The sequence below is a fragment of the Rhinichthys klamathensis genome, unplaced genomic scaffold, assembly GCF_029890125.1.
Source record: "Rhinichthys klamathensis goyatoka isolate OS25496 unplaced genomic scaffold, OSU_Roscu_1.1 h1tg000169l_1, whole genome shotgun sequence".
Taxonomy (NCBI): domain Eukaryota; kingdom Metazoa; phylum Chordata; class Actinopteri; order Cypriniformes; family Leuciscidae; genus Rhinichthys; species Rhinichthys klamathensis.
The window spans coordinates 3,894,746-3,909,360 of record NW_026606700.1 but is presented as its reverse complement, the minus strand read 5'-3'; positions in this window follow the sequence as shown (position 1 = coordinate 3,909,360).

Below are 14,615 nucleotides of genomic sequence, written 5' to 3'. Positions count from 1 at the left end.
GTTTTCTATTCTTAGTCCTCGCTCGCTTCCCACTTCACTCACTGGTGAGAGGATCCAAGGGGTCGAGGTTTGGCTGGTTTAGCATGGTCCAGTTTGCCCCTGCTGGTAGATATTGTAACTACACCATCTGATCCAAAACAGCATTTTTTTGAGGTGGCAGTTGTGGCCTAATGGTTTCTAACCCGAAGGTCGCGGGTTCAAGCCTCAGTACCGGCAGGAAATGTATGTTGGGGAGTGAATGAACAGCGCTCTCTTCCACTCTTATTACCCACAACTGAGGTGCCCTTGAGCAAGGCACCAAACCCCCAATCGCTCTCCTGGGCGCCGCAGCAAAAATGCCTGCCCACTGCTCCAGGTGTGTGTTCACGGTGTGTGTGTGTGCACTTGATGGGTGAAATGCAGTGCACAAATTTGGCTACACGTCATGTCACTTTTTTTATTGACGCCATTGAAAATAACCTGTTATGTTTTTTTTTTTGCAAGCAGCATTTAAATAGTATTTCTTAATAGATATTTTACTTTATATTTTATCATATTTATTATACTTTTCTGTCTGCTGCCTTTGAAACCACTCCACCGGATAGTAACTAATGAAGTCCGTTTCCATCTCAGAGTAAAAATCACAATATTTTTGTTTTGTAACGCAAGCAACATTTGAATAGTAAATATTTCATTTTATTAGTACCAGATATTAACCTTATTTCTTATCATTCTAATATATCTTATTGTATTTGTCATAATTGTGACTTTTTTTATTTTTTACACACTGAGGCAAAAACAGGCTAATACGTATAGGCTGTCCATCATTATTTTGTATTTTTGTTCATTGTTCTTGAAGTAATATTTCACAAAAATATTTCTTTCAGAATCCTAACACTGTTTACTGCACGACGGTATTGGAGCGATCCTGGAGCGATGGTCTGACTTTCAATAAAACGCTACTCGCTCCAGGCAAAAAATCTCACAACTCTGCATCTCTCCACAGCGCTCACATACTCTGCTGTCTTTGAGTTTATCCCTCAAGTGCTGTTGTTTAAAGCCTGGTGTGACAGCATTATTCTTTTACATTTCAGATGACATGACATCCCAATGTGATCCTGCAAGTCCTCAAGGCTTCTGCCTCCACTGTACCTGTGATTTATTATTTATCAATAGGAACAACCTCATTAATGGCCTGAAAGTCTTCAACATCAACCTCATCAGCATCATTCCTGTGATTCCTAGGTGACATTTATGTACATATTTGCTCATTGTGAGTAGTGCTTGTGGTTATCGGATCAATAAGGCCATAACATGAAATCACGAGTGCAGAACGGTCCTGAGAGGTTGCGTTATTACAGCAATATCTCTGCCGTCGGCCCGCTGTATCAAGCTCCAGCACACTCGTGTGATCTATCTATCAGTGCTAACCATGAATGAAGCCATCATCTGTCACATTCTCATGACTTAAGACCGCATATGGATACAGTGCATGTAATTCTGATTTTACCAGGACTTGAGCATGTTCTGCAGGATGCTGATGTTGAAGGAGTTGAGGATGTGTCGCTTCACTATTCCAGGGCTTCTCTGGTAGTTATCCACCCGGAGGCATCTGTCATTAAGTCTATATAACACAAGCATAATTGGGGTTTATGCCCGGATTAAGAGATCGTTACACTTAATTACAATGAATCATGGTGCTCGATGATGTCTGGGCCAGCTGATATAAAACAGCCGATAATGTGAGAAAGAGAGAGGCATGCAGAGACATAATTACCATTCTTTGTCATCTTTAAGATCTTGATATTTAAATTACATGCACAGGATTTTGTAATCCATCGATTTTTTTTTTTGATTTTTTTTTTTTGAGCGCTCAATTCCATGTAAGACTTCCATAAGAATTTCATAAGACTTCTTTTTTTTATCAATGCAGTAATAGCAGTACAAAATGTCTGTAAGTGTGAATTTCATTTCCACCTGAGGCAGTCCGTTTTGCATAACACTCAAAAGCCCAGACATTATAGCAGCTCGAGTACGTTGAAATCTAGCTGAGTGAGTTCTGAAATTACCTGTAATACAGAAGATTTAACACAGAAAATGATATACGGGTGAATCAGGTTGATTGAGACACATTTTTCAAGACATCTCAACGGCAAAAAAGTCTCCCTGAATTCCCTCCAAATACGCAACTCCTTGCTGGATTTGATGGGGCGTCAGATTTTACTTTGTTTTAAAAAAGCAATGAACTCTCAGGGACGAATTCATTAACATTCACTAAACACATTATTTCAGTGCACAAACCTGTGTTTTCCTCACAAATCACCCACTAAATGCATAGAGTGCAAACATGCAATTTACTATAGATTGCATCTTGTTTACAAAATTCAGTGCTATTTGCTTGGTCCAATTATACTAATACCACTCGATCATGAGTGCGGCCTCCCTTTCTCATGCTCACCCCAGCCTGGCTGTAGGACAGTCATCGAAAGGAAAGGCATGTGCTTTTGTGAGAAGACTGGTTATTCTGTCATAGAGGTAAGCTACATTTTATTTATTTAAATTGTGCTTTTGCCTGGGGATTTATAGAAATCTTCTTAAAAGTAAGGATGTTTGCATGATAAATTAGAAGAAATTCTTAAGTATGTTCCTAACCACGATGAATTATTAAAAAATCGTCATTTTTTTTCTTAAAGGTACACTATGATACCCTGTGGTGTGGGAGTCACAGTGGCATAGGTTAGTCGTCACAAAATAAGCAAGAAAGGTTGACATGAAGCACGATAATTCTCAAACCTCTGGGGAATCACCCGTTTAAAAAAAACCCGAACAGAGGAGAGTCTGCTGGCAAAAAGAGAACGCGACAGAGCTTGTGATAAAACAAGAATCAACAATCTTTTCGGAGATGGCAACAACTGAGGGATTTTAAATGTATTAAAAGCGATGGGGTTTTTATTACTCAACTGGTGGGTGAGTAATTTTATTGAACAGATAACTTGCCATATGTAGTTCTTTAACAGAATTCTTTGTAAAGCATCATATTGTGAATGATCATTTCATTATGGTTGTTGTAGCGCTGTACTGGAATTTATTTTCAAGGAAGTACAGTGTCTATTAATGGGTAAAGCTACAACTAAACTGGTTATATCTCTTAAGCCTATAGTGAATGTTTTATGAGCAGTAAGATAACCAAAACAATGTTCTTCCGCAAAATGCATACAGTTTTGGTTTTTTAACCACTATAGTTGCATAGAGTATGTTGATAATACATACTAATTATGATGCTTAATATTTTAAAATAACTCCAAAAAATACATTGAAAATCTTTTATTTTTTCAAGAATTTGAAATTTTCCTAAGAAAAAATTTGAGAATATTCTTAAGAAATCTTTTTACGACTACAAAATTTTTTCATTTTTTTTTTCATAATGTTTCGCGAATTAAGGTTCTAATTTGCATAATTCCTTTGAATTGGGTACTAAAAAACATGAAAACGTGTGCTTATAAACAATGCTATTCACCTACAGCGTAGAAGCTTTTTTTCTATAAATGTGTGAGACTTCCGATTCATTAGGCACTATATATAAATAGCTGGAAGAATAACAAAGTGCAGTAAATGGTCAAATAGTTTGCTCTACAAATCAGTGTGTTTATGATAATGAAAATAAAATAATATGATAACAAATAACAGTTTGGCATAACGGCCAGTTGCAGCTAAAGTAACTGGAAGCGAATGAGACCGGAAGCCTCGACACGAAGTTACAATGGCCACTCTCACTGTACGTTAAGAATAAGGTGAATAAGTGGGTGTATAGTTCACTTGTGAATGTTAGTGAATTCCCCCCTCGGAGAGAACCACAGCTCTTAAAGAAGGGGACCTAAGGAAGGAAACACTTAAAGATGACATCAGATGACCCCTGCAAGACCCCACTGGCCCGTGAGCATGTGAGTGTTAGAAATCTATAATTTAGAAAGTTAGAAATCTGCTCCTCACTCTGAGCATTCGCTGGGAAAACACAGTCTCATAGACACTCATATATGCAGCCGTCCTGTTGCAGAGAATGAAACCTGACGTACGCCTACAGTCAGGCCCTCGGGACACTTCCCACATATGTGTGTAGTCATTTTCTGACACATCCATGAAATTTTAAATAAATGTTTATTTTTAGCTGTAATTAGCATATGAAAATCTGTTTATACTCTACGTGTGTGTACATTTGCTTTCTCTGAATGAAGAGGTAAGTCTATGATTTATATCAAGTCATATTTTCGAAAGCACCCAGCCACAACAGTCCACAAGCACAAACCTGCATTAAAGTATATGAAATGGCATTTACTCATTTCCATAATGATTTTCCAAAATAATGATTTATTGCGTTTAGATCAAACAGTATCACTTTAAAAAGTCCAAATCCTATTTTGTTAGACAAAAATCATTTTAAAGGTTTACTGAACTATCTAATGTAGGAAAATAAACTGACATTAAATTTATACTCAATTTAAGTATGAGAAACTTATTAAAATAGAATTAGAATTGAAATATTAAACAGAAAGAACTTAGAATGTGAAGTTTTGTGGTTAGGGTCCAACTGGCAGCAAAGCATGATCCATTTGATCATTGGTGATCAACACATGCAACTTATGATGACCATTTTTTGTTATTCTGAATTAATAGTTGTTTAGCTCTGTAGTGTTTTTGATTATATTTTCCAGCAAAAGTTGTGTTTTCAAGTCACCATTAGAGTGATTAATGTTCTCTTCTGTGAGGTTTTGTTCCATTTCAATATAAGTATATAACTTGGCTCAACAAAGTGAGATACTACTACAATCACTATTATGTTGTGAATGGTCAGTTTAAAATGCATGCTTATTGAACTTGGACCCACAAGTAAAAAAATTTGATTTAGGAATTTAGACCATATTATGAAAGTTAAAACATTTTTTCCCATAATTATACTAAAAAAAAAAAAAAAACCTGGTTGCCTCAGATTTTTGAGCTGTGCCACTGACACAGCTAAAGATTCTTTGGGAGTGAATTAATAGAGTGTATAGCTACACTTTGAATGTCAGAATGTGTAAATACAATCATTATCATATTAAGCAACTGTGTTTACTGATAGACTTTAGAAAGTCTTCATTACCTTGTAAAAGCAGTCTAAAACATGTATGTGTAGCCTACATTCATGCATTTGGCAGATGCTTTTATCCAAAACAATGCTGAAATATCTGCTTGCTCTGCCTGGATGGCGTGCCAAAAGGGAAATTATGCAAATTACAAAATGTTGATTACGTAAAAAAAAATAAAAAATTATTTATCTTTGCTATATTGTGCACTGATGAATTATACACAGTAAGCCAGGGAACATGTGAACTCCTCAGTGATCTCAGAATGAGTCAGTGAGACGTAAGTGCTCTTTCCCTGCTTTAGTTTCCCCATGCAAAACAGCCAGCACGCTTTTGGCATCCTAACTTTACTTTAGTGCAATAACAGGGTTGCGTATAGCCTCAGGACATCTTTCAAAATGCATTTTCCTGGAAATACTGACGCCGTGTTTAATATTATTTGTCTTCTCCAGGGCACTCGGCCATCTTTGTGCTGGTATGCCAAATTGGATTGTACTTCGCGGCTCGATTATTTTTCCCTTTTTCTCCTGTTTTTCGTTTTTGATGTCAATCCTGCAGCAGCCACAGAGACCGAGATAAAACGAAACTTCTGTTTTGATGATAATTTGTCACAATGGTAGAAAAGCGATTTTTCTTTTGTGCTTTTGACTGGTTAAATTGAATGAGAGACAGTAAGCAGGCAGTGTGTTTACAGAGATTTTTAGATTTAAAAATATATATCCCTGACATGAAATCTTTCATTCGAAAATACGTTCATCTTCATTGTTATTCCGGAGGGAACATCGGCTCGGGAAGGATCAAAGTGTAAAAACGCTTTGCAAAACAGCCCTCAATGAGAGTGGATATGGAACAAGACGTGTGATTAAAATCAGAGAGGCGTAAATAAGACAGCAAAAAAAGCAGGCTTTGCAGAAAAAAAATCAGAGTTGCATCGATTCATTATGGCATGCTGTGTGAAATATCTGTGCGTTTGTATGCAGCGGTTCGGGCAGCTGGCTGCAGGGCGCACACACACACACACACACACACAGCCTACAGTTTACATACATCATCAATGCGAATCACACTTCACCTCCCACTGCAGCAGAGAAAGCCAAAGAAACGGACATCAGCTAAATTATGGAGCAAATAAGTAATAGTTTATGTAGGCTACTTGTGTGTTCTCCCCAGCTTGTTTCAGAAGGTCACCTGATTAGATTCTATAGGCCTATATGTAGGGCTAAACAGAAATATATTTCAGCTCCAGGGCCTGAGTGGACATGATTTTTGCCATGGAAACAAAACAGAGGTAATGAAAATACCCTCCACCAAGAAATTGCACAAAATGAGTGTTAATAAACAACAGGAATAGCCCACATGTGATGCTCCAAAGCTCCAGCAACTGCAAGAGCTGTTGAGGTAATGTAACCTCCTTGGTTCGTTTAGTCTTCACCATTGAGTAAGTAAACTAAGAACAAAAGTGACTTCACAGAGTCAGACATAAGTCCTTCTGGATCACTAGTTGTTAATCAAACTGAAGCAGTGTAAACGCACATGGAGGGTAGCAGCTGCGGTTCAGTGGTGCACGGATAAATTCCTCCCTCAACCATAATGCCACTCCCTGTTTTGCACTTATTTACTCAAGATAGGCACAGGTGTGCACGCTTTAGCAGTTATAAAAGCCATAGAAACCTGCAATTGGCCAAAACGAGATGAATTTGCATAACTTTCCACCGCCAATTGTCTGTAAACGCAGCCAGGCACTCGTTTGCAGCAAGCTGTTATACTGTAAAATCCAAAGTGTGTGTGTGTGGCTGGATTGTCATGTTTGCTGACAGTGACACAGGCTATTAGCCGTTTGAGGCTAGTCTATGTTGTTTAAACCTCTTAGCCTCAGAGATCAATATGGTATAATTGAGTCTGTGAATGTCTATCAAGTTGACATCTCTCCGTCGCACTGCCGCAGCGAGGGGAATTGGCACAGCTGTGTTTTGCAGGGTGGGGATTTTGAGTTTGGGCCACTTGAGGAAGCAAAATGTCAGGAAAATGTCAGAAACTCATTTAGAAAGTGGTGTTGCTACAGAGATAAATCTCATCTTAATTATGTGAGCGGAGCGAAAAGGCCTTATGTTTGAGGACAGTCATAAAGATGGAAAGGTTCTGTGTGATTTGGGAGTTGACGGCGCACCTGGCGTAACTCTACGCAAGTATGTGAAGGCAGACACAACAAACCTCAGTACTCAAGGGGGTGATAAAGTTCCCTTCAAATGTCATTAACCTGAATGTTATGTAGAGACGTTGGCGTGAACATGATGCCGACTTTAATTTGCTTAGCAAGATAGGCCTACTCCTAACTGTTTACATAACTCGTCCTATATGACGTCGCGTCACTCTTCTGCCGGAACTAGACTCACGTACGGCCGTTACCGTACGCCAGTATAGTTTATAAAGATCTAAATATGGATATTTTTCTTGCAAAAACACATCACTTCACTTCAGAAGGCCTTTATTAACCCTCTGGAGCCTTGTGGATATACTTTTATGATGGATGGATGTGCTTTTTGGAGCTTCAAAAACTCCCATTATAAAGCTTGGAAGAGCCAGGATAATAATAAACTTAACTCTGAGTTTTTAATATAACTCCGATGTGTTTGTCTGAAAGAAGGAAGTCATATACACCTGGCTTGAGGGTGGGGGTAAATAATGGGATAATGTAAAATTTGGGGTGAACTAACCCTTTAATTAATTATAAATTATGTTTAGGAATAATGGTGTTTATGTTTCGCTTCACCTGAACACTGAGTCATTGTTGCTGTGTAAATGTGTTGATGTAGGCCTAGAGAAGTTCAGAATGAGGTGTTTAGTTTCAATAAGTTGTTTAAGTTGTATAAGCTGTTTTCATAGTAGGCTACACCAAACGTTTATTTTTAAAAAGAGATTTCAGTTTCTCATCATTTGACCCCTTTCAACTCCTTAAACACACCAGAGACGAGCATGACTCATGAATCTAGCGCTGCATTAGAAACAGCTCCTCCATGGCAACAGCACTTCAGAGATCCACCACTGAGCAGCTGTGCTCTGCCTGCTCCATCATCATCATAAACCACTGTTGTTTATCTATGAATTATCTTTTTTCCAGCTCGTTTCTTTCATTTGTTTAATAGCTCAGATCAAAGTACTGTATCTCGCTTATGGTTGTATTAGAAAGAAGAGCAATTATTATAAGTATGCGCTCGCCGTAAGGAACATCTCGATTCATCAAAGGAGAGTTCACGAGTCATTTTCGCAAAAACAAACAGTCCTTGTATTCATCCCTGTGAGCCGCCCACTTGTTCGCCAACCCTAAAAGATTTTTAAAAACTTGAGGATACCACAAACATGAGGATACAATTATAAATCTAACAGTTGTGTTCCTGTAGTGTGTGGAGAGTCATGATGTGACCAAGACATCACAGCACACAACAGATTCATTTCATTAAAGGAGAACTCCGGCGCAAAATGAACCTTTGGTCTAATTACACATTGTTACCCAGTCAACCGTTATCTGAGATTTGTTTTCATGATTATCGAATGTAAATAGTTTTATCTCTAAAAACAGTTTAGCCTATAAAGCTAGTATAACGCTACTATATTGGGCATAGTGTAATGACAAATAAAAATCGCTTGTTAATACCACTAACAAGGCTGAAAATAGCCCCACACTAGCACGGTAGCATAATGAGGGTCCCTACATGCAAACCGAAGCATTGAGAACTTTGTCAGTGTCCAGACAGTTTAATAAGAAGATATTTTAAACATACAGTCAACTTCACGTATACAGGCAGAAGCCATCTTTGAAATACAGTCTCTACCAGTCGATCTACGAACGCCGATCCAAGTGCGCTGGTGAGAATGTGAACGAGCTATAAGTTGTGATAAGGTGAGCGCGAACAGCAGGCTTGGATCGGCGTTCGTAGATCGACTGGTAAAGACTGTATTTCAAAGATGGCTCCTGCCTGTATACGCGAAGTTGACTGTATGTTTAAAATATCTTCTTATTAAACTGTCTGGACACTGACAAAGTTCTCAATGCTTCGGTTTGAAGGTAGGGACCCTCATTATGCTACCGTGCTAGTGTGGGGCTATTTTGAGCCTTGTTAGTGGTATTAACAAGCGATTTTTATTTGTCATTACACTATGCCCAATATACTAGCGTTATACTAGCTTTATAGGCTAAACTGTTTGTAGAGATAAAACTATTTACATTCGATAATCATGAAAACAAATCTCAGATAACGGTTGACTAGGTAACAATGTGTAATTAGACCAAAGGTTCATTTTGCGCCGGAGTTCTCCTTTAACAACCAGGCTGTGTCCGAAATGGCATACTCTCTTGAGTAGTTACTTATTTTGAATAAGACCGCTAAAAAAGTATGTTCTATGTAGTATGAAAAATGTAATGTGGACATACTACCTTAGCCATGTTGTCATTATCATGTGACCTACTAGCATCAGTTATGTCACTTCACTGCCATTCACAAATACTCTCCCGTGGCCTCATGGGATAGTAAAGTGTCCATCATAAGCACACTTCAGAACTCGCCGGAAGAAGTAGGTCATCCAGGTATTTTTTGCCCACTCTTTTATCAGTAGCCTACTGTGAATTTGGACATACTTCTTTTGTCACATACTGTTTTTCGCCTACTAGGGAAGTATGCGATTTCGGACGCAGCCTCAGAGTCCCGACTGTGAACGCAGGAAATCTCCCAAAATCTATCGCTGTCTAATGTGAGTTAGAGTAAACAAACATTTTTGACGACGGGCAAGAAGAAATGGCGATGGACTGCTTTTCACTGAAGAAAGGAAAATTGCTGCGTCTCAATTTGCCTACTTACTATGCCCTAAAAGTATATACTGTTTTTGTGAAGAAAAAGTAGGCTACACAATTTTGAGTGTGTAGAAGAGTAGGCAAGCTTTGGGACATACTACTTTGTAATTGTGTCTTTAACGGACAGCTCTGCCGCTTGTCACTGTTTAAACTGCCCTGCCAATCATCTTGTCACAGTTAAAATCCTCCACATTCAATTTAATTTAATTTCCTATACCGTTTCGGGGATAAATCAGACAGTCGTGGGTCTTATATGCGGAGACTCTCCTCGTGTGTTTGCAATTTGAATATAATGATGCATTTAAAAGACAATGACCAAATGTATCTTTACAAAAATTCACAATGCTGCCTGTTGCAGTATAATGCAAATATTGCAAATATGTGGATAACATTTAACAAATATCTTTTCGTCAGGTTAGATACTCATAATGAATCACTCAAATTCTTTTATCTAACCCTTTCTACTTAACCGTCGGACTCTCACATCCGCCATGTTTGAAGTTTTTTTTTTTAAACGTTTTATTCATGTTTGTAGTTCTAATCGAGTTCTTATCCAACACCCAATGGGTTGTGGGCAATATTAGCTGTTAGAGTGTGCACGGATCTGCACTGCGGGTTCTAACTGGAAAAAGTAGACCACCTGGGTATCTTTGGAATATTCAGCTCAACATACTGCGATTTGGAACATACCAATTCTAATTTTTAAAGACTATTTAGGATGGATAGTGTGCGAATTGGGACGCATGGAGCTAAAGATTTGGATCAAGTCGTGTTATGCTTCTGTATTCTGTTAACACAGTAAGACGTCATATGACTGACGCTTTTGACCATACGTAAACATCCGACGTTTTAGGGTACCCTTTAACGTCAGTTAGATGACGATCCTTGGGCGTCAACTAACTGACGCTTTACCTTTAGCGTCAGTTATATGACGCGGGTAGGTTTAGGTCTGGGGTAGGGTTAGGATTAGATAGCGTCATCTAACTGACGTTAAAGGGTATAAAACGTCGGATGTTGACGTATGGTCAAAAGCGTCAGTCATATGACGTCTTGGGATGAGACTGGGCTGATTCTGTCATCTCGCGTTCTGATTTGTGTGTGCGTTTGACTCCGTGGTTCCTACCACACAACATGATTTCTGTTCATAAATATTCAACAACGATCTGTGCGGCCCCGACGTTCTTCAGAGCAGATTCAATCACTCTTAACACAACATCAAGATAATCAGGACTTTAGTAGGAAGGAGAGAACTGGGCCCCAAACCGGCTCGACCATCTTGTAATGTGTGGGTGCCTTTACACACATAAACATACATCCACCTTTTCACACACTAACAGGTACCGTCCCTTAAGGGCTCGGGATTCCTTGAGTCCTGTATCCACAAAGTGTAATGTGTGGTTGAATGAACAGAGCCTTTTACAGCTCACTGCAACTACAAGATAAAGGCGCAATTTCCATCTCACTGCTCTGAAACAAACTCTCTGCGATGCAGCACTCAGAAGCATGAGATTGAGCCACTAGCCTGCATTTAATTAGCTTCAAATAGACGTGCCTTTATCACTCGAGAGAAAAGAGAATTTTTGAGATGCTTGCTGCTGGCGGAGTGTTTCCTGAGGAAATCGCCTGTGTTCGTGCTTTTTGTTTTTACCCTTCATCTGCTGTGTGCTGTGCTTTTGTTCACGACTCATGCACACTGCAAGAGCAACAAAATGTCACAGAGCATTTAGAAACAGGTCATTGTGTATGCAACAAAACAGACCTCGCATGACAAAGACAAACAGACAGCTGAATGCTGCTGATGCGTAATCAAAATCGCTTTCAACTTACATTTTCAGTGATTTTCTCTTCAGTTGTGTTAAAGCTACAATGAAAAAATCACACAGGTCTGAAAAAAATGTGAGTGGTTAACAGTACTCATTGCCACAGTACATTTGTATGGTTGCTAGGGTGTTCTGCTAGAGTGATGTGAGGTTTACTGGTGTGAAGTGTGGTTGCTTACTGGTCTCTGTTATGTTCTGGTGCTGAGATGGCTGTGTCATGTTGCTTTGTGGTTATTAGGTTGTTCTAGGGGGGGTTGCTATGGAGTTCTGGGTAATTTTGTAGCTAAACTCCCCATATTTACACTCTTTAAGAAATCTATGAATGGCTTACTTATATAGTCCTCTGCACAAAACTGGAATACAAAATACATGTCCGCTTATCATGAGCATCATTTTCAGATTATGAAATCTGAAGTAAACATTGTGCAGATATTATGATGCTGTATACTTTATGTGCTAAATCCCTCGGATAAGCAAGAATGCCATTTTCATAACATACAATGTCCCCTGAGGCAAATTGTTTGAAGATATTGTGGCTAAACAGCTTAGCTCTTTTAGAGTATATTATCTAAACTGATATAGGCTAATCCGAATATGCTTAGATAAACAACATGCAGTGACGGCACTTCGGAGATCATGTGATCGTGCGTGCATATCTGGGCATCCTCTCCTTAATCCCAGTACCATTATGTGTGCCAGAACCTAATCAATACCCAGGGCTGGAGGACTGCTGAAATTGACAGCTTTAACATTGAGAGATGTTGTGAGATGCAACCCAACAGCTTGGATGAATTATAAGCAGTGGTCTCGGTCGCAGTGCTGCTGTTATCCGGGTCTCTTGGCAAATTTTGTGAAATGTGCCTTGAAGAGAGAGCCAGACCCAATATGGTGCCCCCTGTCCCCAGAGGCAGGCGATGTCCAGATGGCTCACTCACTCTCTCTTTCCCTCCTTTTCTTCCATCTCTCTCGCTCCCTAAAAGGAGCCAAGCGGTAGAGGCGCGTGTGCACTAACCGAATCTACCCTTATTACTCCTCTTCAGAAAGTTAATAAACAGAAATATAATGTAATCTACAAGCAATTCCCTGTATGGGTTTGTGATCCGTAGATGCAAAGGACTTCATGAAGTGGAAAGCAGCTTGTTATTGGACTTAAAGAGGGCAGCATGACAAATAGAAATTGGGGTTGAGTAAGTGTGTTGTTGCCATTTTATGGTATTATGAGAATTTATATTAATCAGTTATCATAATCAATTGAGGACCAAAGAGGTCTGTAATATATGAAGGCGTTCCATTTCATCTCTATGGCAGTTGCTCAGATAGCGCCGGACATCTTTACTCATTTGACATTTGACGTTAAAGGCAATAAATACAGCATCTCTAACCCTGCTGTGGTCGTTTCATTTAAGTGTGTTAACAAGCAGCGATCCAGAGCTACAGTTTGTTATATATCATGTTTTGTTGAGTTTTCATTGTGGTTGCAGTATTTTCTCCCACACACAGCTATTAGACATGCTCTCTTTTGCTTTCTCACAGCTAACTACCCATTCTAGTGAAATGACAAAACTGAACGCAGACAAACTCCTGACATCCACTTATGTTCAGCTCAATTGTAATTTGTTACAGAGGGTTAGAAACCAGAAATTTCACCCAACAGACCGACAAGCTGATGCTCCACTGATCTATGTTTCTATCCATTGATCTTGTTAATTACTGACAGTAGAAAATTAAATATGTGTTTGAATTTGAAATGTCACAAACAAGACTGTGACACCCATGGCAATCATAATATTATATAAATGCATGTTACATTTTCTGTTGTGGCAAAAAAAAAATTGCTTGCCAATTTTGTTTTGTTTTTCAAATATTGAAGTGTGGAGGAGATAAATTTAATCAGTGAACTTTAGTTTTCCTTGGAGTTTAATTTGAGTTTTCAAAGACAATCAAAATCCTATCTTGCTTAATTTACTTCAAATGTGCTGAAGCAACATGATTCTTTTACCTAATTTCAGTGCAAGCCATCAAAATATGTCCAACAAAAGTTAACTTTATCCATTTGCATTGGGACTATATGAATCATTTTTATGGGTTTTAATGTAGCATTGTTAAAAGTGAGCAGGGTTTTCTTTTCCCCCGGCATGCTTTGGATAGGACTGGATAGGGAGAGTAAGCCTAAATATTGAAATTACATGTTATTTTATGTTTTTGAGCAGGGGACTTGTTACAGTTTAATGTTCTGCTATGTTGGGATTTATAAAAGTTTCTCTTATATTGAGTTTCTTTTATGAGTTTTGGAGCTTATTGTAGTGGAAAGTGGAGCTTGTGCTTGGATTTACTACGGGTAGCCACATAAATGCTGTGTTAGTCTACATTGATATACTCAAAACAGCAATTTTGAAGATTTCAGGATTGTAATTGTTTTTTCTTCCTTTTTTACATAAATATCATACATTACATTGTTATGCATGTGTTTAGAGTGGTGTATGTATGACTTCAGGACTCTAATGCTGGTTCCTTCGAGATTTTCCTATAGGGTTTTATAAATGGATTTTTCAATTTATGAGTAAAATAAAGCCTGTGGTAAGCATAACTTGACTATACTTTGACGTTTTGTTCTACAATGTGCACTGCAGTCACTCACACCCCAAACAACCTTATCTAGTTACTAATTAAAAACGCACGTTTTCAAAAATGTGTTTTACTGCTTCAAAATTAATGTTTTTGCTATGGATGTGTGTAATTTACGTTGTAGGAAAAATGCCAAAGTATAGTCAAGTTATGTTTGCAAGCTTTATTTTACAGATAAATCGAAATACCCCATAGGAAAATCTCAAAGGAACCTGTGGCAAATAA